This window comes from Thamnophis elegans, unplaced genomic scaffold (assembly GCF_009769535.1).
Source record: "Thamnophis elegans isolate rThaEle1 unplaced genomic scaffold, rThaEle1.pri scaffold_154_arrow_ctg1, whole genome shotgun sequence".
NCBI classification, from domain to species: domain Eukaryota; kingdom Metazoa; phylum Chordata; class Lepidosauria; order Squamata; family Colubridae; genus Thamnophis; species Thamnophis elegans.
In genome coordinates this window covers 35305-42101 of record NW_022473623.1, presented here as the reverse complement: position 1 = coordinate 42101, position 6797 = coordinate 35305, and positions in this window count along the sequence as shown.

Sequence of the window (6797 nt, the reverse complement as noted above, 5' to 3'; positions counted from 1 at the left end):
AGCAAAGCAAGCCCGCTGGCGGCGCCTGTGCTGTGGTGGGAAGCGAACTGCGGGTCCCCCCTGCCGCCGCCGCCTTCTTTACCTCTGCCTCTTCCAGAGCCCGGGGTGGCTGTCAGGGCGCTGACGGTGGAGCGGACCGCGGCCAGTTTGTTACTGCTTCCAGGATCGAGACCGACGAGGGAAGCGGCGGTGGCTGGCCCCAACAACAACACGGTGCGGTGGGAAGCGAGTCTGCAAGGCTTGGTTGCTTCCCATCCAGAGGTGGCGGCAAGAGCAGCGCGTTGTTGTTGTTGGGGCTAGCTACCTTCTCGTCCATGGCTGGACCTTCCGTTCTTCCGCACCTCGTTACAGTCGCTGCTGACGTCCGCCGCCACCGCTTCCCTCGTCCGTCTCGATTGCTGGAAGCAGTAACAAACGGCGCGTCTGCTCCGCTGTCAGCGCCCTGACAGCCACCCCGGGCTCTGGAAGAGGCAGAGGTAAAGAAGGCGGCGGCGGCAGGGGGGGACCCGCAGTTCGCTTCCCACCACAGCACAGGCGCCGCCAGCGGGCTTGCTTTGCTGAACACGGGGGCGAGCGTCTCTCCCTTCGGCTGCAGCTCCTTCCTTTCAGCGCCTTGACAGCCACCCCAACCGCGGCTACCGGGCCTCACTGGAGTCAATTGCAAAACCGCGTTCAGCGCTTTGAGGACCTGAGGCATCTTGGGAAATGCAGTTCCCTATCGGAAAGAATGGAGTAGCTGCGAATTTGTAACAACAGAAGATAATAACTTGGTGCTTCGCAGGTTACGAAATTTGCACACTGTTTTTTAAAAGTTAGATAAAGAAATTATGCTGTGAAAGCGACTAGAAAGCCTCCCCTCCCTTCCTGTGTGCGAGAAAGGGAAGGAGAGGAAGGAAGGAGGGAGGGGGGAAGGAAAAAGAAGAAGGGAGGGGGGAGAAGATGGAAGGAGAAAAGATGGATGGAAGGAGAAAGAATGGGAGGAGAAGGAGGAAGATGGAAGAAAAAAGAAGAAAAAGAAGAAGGGAGGGAGAAAAGAGGGAAGGAGGTAGGAAGAAAAGGGGAAGAGAGGGAAAGAGCAGAAAGACAAAGAGGATGAAGTTGATAGGCAAGAGGAAAGAGGAAGGAAAAAAGAAAAAGGGAGGGAGAGAGGAAAGAAGAAAAGATGGAACTAGAAAGGAAAGAAGGGAGGGAGGAAAGGGCAAGACAGGGAAAGAGCAGAAAGACAGAGAAGGTGAAGGTAGATAGGCAGAAGGAAGGAAGAAGGAAGAAATAGGAAAGGAGGGAAGGAGGAAGGAACAGAAGCGAAGAGGAAGAGAGAAATGGAAAGAGCAGAAAGACAGAGAAGGTAGATAGGCAAAAGAAATGAAGCTGAAAGAATGGAAGGAGGAAGGAAGAGAAAAGGAGGAAGGGAGTGAGTGAGGAAAGAAGAGAGGATGGAAGGAGAAAGGAAGGAAGAGAGGGAAAGAGCAGAAGACGGATAAGGTGAAGGTAGATAAGCAAGAGGAATGAAGGAAGAAGTGAGGAGTCTCGAGGAGGGGGAAAACATTTAGTGACCAAAGTTACAATGGCATTGAAAAAAGTGACTGATGACCATTTTTCACACTTAGCGACCGTTGCGACCATTTTTCACACTTAGCGACCGTGGTCACGTGATCCTCATGGTCACGTGATCAAAATTTTGTTTGGCAACAGATTCGTATTTATGCTGGTTTCAGTGTCTGGGGTGACCTTTTGACAAAAAAAATTTTTTTTAATCAAGCCCCCCCCCACCCCCCCGGTCAAAAGCGTCCCTCTTTTCAATCTGAAAATCTGGTCACCTTAAACTGAATGGATCCAGGAGGTTTGCAGGTGGAAGGATGTGAGAGTTTCCGCCAATTGGAAATCACCGCAACCATAAGCTTCCCCAAGCTTTAGAGTTTCAAAACAAACAAAAAAAGATTGGTATTAATTCTCCTTTGGGCAGTAGAATCTGTTCAGGCTCTCCGATGATAGCCTGGAAACCCGAAGGTGCAGTCTGCATTTGAAGAAGCACAAAATTAGAAACCAGTTCTTAGAAACTTCCTAAAACACAATTCTCAACTAGGATTAGGCTCCGTGGGGGTCATAGCCGTTTTTTTCTACTGTTGTAAATAGCCCCAGAGAATCGACTTCTATTCTCTCCCCCAGAAAAATAAAAATTAGCCAGTTCACATCCAGATCTCGCTATCTCAAATTCCACTGAGTATATGGCACCATTAAGCAAACTCTTGTATTAACTGTTCTTCCTTGAATTAGCAGAATTAACAGATAACCGAGTTGGAAGGAGACCTGGAGGTCTTCTAGTCCAACCCCCTGCTCAGGAAGAAGGCCAGTTTTGTATTCTTGGCAATTACGTCTCCATTTAAGTTTATTGTAAGGATGGTGACATGGTGGCCCAGTGGATAAGACGCTGAGCTTGTCGATCAGAAAAGGTCAGCAGTCGCGCGGTTTGAATCTCTAGTGCTGCGTAACAGAATGAGCTCCCATTACTTCTCCCAGCTTCTGCCAACCTAGCAGTTCAAAAGCACGTAAATTCAAGTAGAAAAATAGGACACTTTGGGGGAAGGTAACAATGTTCTGTGCGCTTTTGGCATTTAGTCATGCCGGCCACATGACCACGGAGACGTCTTTGGACAGCACTGACTCTTTGGCTTTGAAATGGAGATGAGCACCGCCCCCCAGAGTCAGGAACAACTAGCACATATGTGTGAGGGAGAACCTTTACCTTTAAGGATTCTGAGACAATCCAAACATCTAAAGCTACAAACCTATGATTGGACACACCAGAAATTAAAGTCAAGAAAATTTCAGGTGTGTGATTACTTTGTCATTCTCTTTTTTTAAAAAAAATAGGTTTCATATCCATGGGCTCAGCCCCTCCAGTATTAAAGCAAATCCTGAAGAAGAATTGTTAGCATACTTAACTTGTTTCTATAATGTCAATTGTTCCTAAAATAAGGACAAAGGAAGAAGCAGGGCCAAGCTTTTAATAGGAACTTTCATTACATGGTATGATAAGCCATAATATCAAGTAGGCGTTGTTTATTGTGGTTTAGCATTGTGCGCAGAGTTATTCATTAAGGATTAGGGACAAGGTGACTTCCTGGGGGCGTGGCCTGTTGCCGAGGAGGGCTCCACCGAGCTCCTCAGAGATCTGGTCTGTATATCTAAATAAGATCATAGATAGCACCCCTTTTGGCTAAGAAAGGGCAGGGAGGGTAGCTCCGTAGACTCGGGTCTATTCGTAAGCCACAGCCTTTTTCTTTTTTTGGCTGTGGAAGAGAATTAGATCCAGCCGAAGCGGGAAGCTTTTATCTCCGGCCAGTTCTTCTCAGCTGCCCTTTTTTTTTTTTGGCAGCCCCAGACAGGCTAGCCCCCCCCAGGACAAAACAAAGTTTTTTTCAAGCTAGATTTGATACGGGAGGGTACCCACCCCTGTGAGATTTATGCTTTATTACATCTTAAATACCAGCACCATTCGTTTTAAAGACCTTCTTTGTTTAAAGAGACTTCAAAATGGCGATTTCTCTCCGTGGATGATTACCATGGATGTACTTAGCCGGGCTTATCTTCCTGCAGACCGCTCCTTAACAAATAAACTCTTTTTCTTTGGAAATAGAGGGGAGCGAAGCCGCTGCTTACTTGTTTATTTATTATGGCCCCAGATCAAGAGCGTCTTGCTACAAATGTGTCTAAAGAATTTAAAGAATCTTTTTTGGAAATACAGCCTTTGTCTCCTACGCCTCTACTGGAGAAGTTTTAACACAGGAATATCTCTTAAAATCTTTGATGCCTTTAAGCAAGAACTTAAGGAATTTGTATTGCAACTTTATGATGATCTAAAATCTAAAGTTAATCAAATGAAGGCGAATACGTTTGCAGCCGTGTCTGCCCTGTCGGATTACTCTGCTGAAATAGAGAACAAATTGGAAAGTCTGGAGAAGGCTAATTTTGATTTGACTACCAATATTCAAATTTTACAAGAAAAAATTAGAAATAACGAAGAACAGCTTATGATGCTAAATTTGATAGGAAGGCATTTTCAATAAGAGTCAGAGGATTCCGTGAAAAGGAGCAAGAGAATTGAAACAGACCTTTGCTGAAGCCTTCAGCCATGCGTGGGAAGCCCGGGACTTAACTTTGATTGGCAGATTCGGAAAATCTATCGCCAGAACTCATTGATAGCGGAACCAGCGACAGCTCCCGAGGGATTATAATTATACATTCTCTACAAAGAATCTAGAAACGCGATTGTGCAAAAGTTTCATAATAACCGTACTCCGAGTTGATGACCAGGACGTGATTGTCTTCAAAGATATACTTTCCAGATGTTGAAGCACGAAAGGGACTACACCTTTTAACTAAGAGCGTTAGGAGGTCAACAGATTCGCTTACAGAATGGGAGGGCCCCTGCCGGCATCACGGTTACATTTGAGAATCAAAGATTTCGTCTTAAACTCTGTTTCAGAGGCTCAAGATTTCTATTGTAGGATTCTGAAGGCGGGACTTCTGATGCGCTTGGAAAGAGAGAGAGACCAAGCGGAAGGAGAAAGCAAATGGACTGCATGCGGCTGCAAGTTGAGGGGGTAGCCCCTCCTCCCTCGGAGAAGCAGAGAATCGCAGATCGAGAATTTAGATACTTCCAAAAGACTTCCTAAAGTTGAGGACTGAATGGGGGTTTGAGACCTCTCTCCGGTAGAAAAGTGACTAATTTTATCAGAAGGGAAAGCTGGGTGAAATACTTTGAGCTAGATTCTAAAGTAACGTTAGCATACATTTGATAGTGGTTTAAGAGAATGCGGAATGATTTATTGTTGTTTAAACTTGTTAGATGGACTATTTTAAAATAGAAGGTTAACTGACACCTGCTGAAAGTATTATTTGATATGATCCATGCTATCTAACTTTTATTTGACGGAAAAAGTTGGTTGTAATAGTTCTGAGTTACATTTCAAATAAACGCTAGTATACATTTGATAGTGGTAAATATTAGACAGCAAAGAGATGAGGGTTAAAATGCATGTGGAATGAACTACGTTATTTGAGGTAAATACCAGACAAGCAAGGGCAAGACGGGCAAAATTTATGTTGTTAAAAGCTTATTAGAATAGGAAGCCGCTTGGGATTATCTTAAGATAACTGTAAAAAGAATGCGGAATGATTTATGTTGTTTAAACTTTGTTAGACAGCGACTACCTTAAAATAGAAGGTTAACTGACTCTTGCTGAAAGTAGTATTGAATATGTGGAATGATTTATGCTACAAATCGCTCTGAGTTTATTTAAAACAAATGGGTAGTATAAATTTGATAGTGGTAAATATCAGACAAGGGGGGAATGAGGGTAAAATACATGTGGAATGAACTAAGTTATTTAAATTCTATTAGAAGGGGAAGTCGGTTGGAATTATCTTAAGATAGAAATTGATTCCTGTGTAAAGTAATATCTGATCTACGCTGCTTAACTTTGCTAAGAAGGGGGAAATTTGTTAGATTATTTTGAATACTGTTTGAAAAAGGGGTAAAGAAAGATCACTTACGTTGTTTAAATTTTCACTAGAAGGGAAAGTTTGATTACTGTCTGTAAAGTTATATTTGAATATATGGCATGAACCACGTTGCTTAAATCGTTATTGGAAGGATCATGAGGGTTTAGGAAGAGGAACGGGAGAGCCTACAGAAGGTCGGGGTAATAGCAAAGAAGTAAGAGATGAGAATAAAATATAGATAGAATGATTATACTATTTAAGCATAGATAAAGATGGGGGGCTGAGATCAACACGAAGAGTGGTTTCTTTTTTTTTCTTTTTTCTCTTTTCTCTTTTCTTTTTTTTTTTCCTTTTTTTTTTTCTTTCTCTGCTTTTCTTTTTTTTTTTTTGATATATTACTTTTACTTTTTTAATCCATATGTATACAAGATATTTTAGATAGAAGGTAGTGCCAGTGTGGGCCCTGGGAAGTCGGGAGGATTAGGGATGGGGGATTGTGGGGGGTGGGGTGGGGGGGTGTTAATATAGTTTTAATAAGAACCAAGAATGTATTTATATACGGTGGTTCTTTTTTATTATTATTATTATTATTATTATTTTCCTTGGTTCACTTTACTTTTATCAGATCAAACAATACTCGAATAAAGGCATACACCAAGGAGGGAGGTAGAGGGAAGGAAGAGGGAGGAGTAAGGAGGAGTAAGGGGAATGTAAGGAGTAAGGGGAATGTAAGGAGGGTGTCTGGGGGAGCAAGGGAGAAGGAAGGTTTGAGGGGAAAGGGAAGTAGGAGGGGAGTGTTAGAGGGAGAAAGGAAAGTTGGAGGGGGTAGATGGGGTGTATGGAGGATGCAAGGGTTAGGTGGGGTGTGAATGATGAGTTGTGTTTCCTTTTTATTTGTTACGTTTTATTCCCTTTTTCTTTTTTTTTCTTTTCTTATAGTAAATACCCTGTATATAATGATTGCAATGGAATGGTGAAAATTGAATTAAAATCTTTTATCTATATAAAAAAAAAAAAAGGATTAGGGACAAGAACCAATTCATGATGGCTTGTTCCGGAAACAGAGATTTAGAAAACCTGTGATGGTATTGAAAGCAGCTTAGAACATTTCATCTTGCTCCTCCTGATCTTTGTACAACCATCATTCTACCCAGGAGAGATTAAAAATGAAATAGGTATTATGGCTATATAGGTGTTAGGCTATATAACCAGGTATGTTAAAGTTCTACTCTAAAGCAGGAACTGGGTATGTCTAGTTTAATGAAAAGAAGGACTAGGGGAGACATGATAGC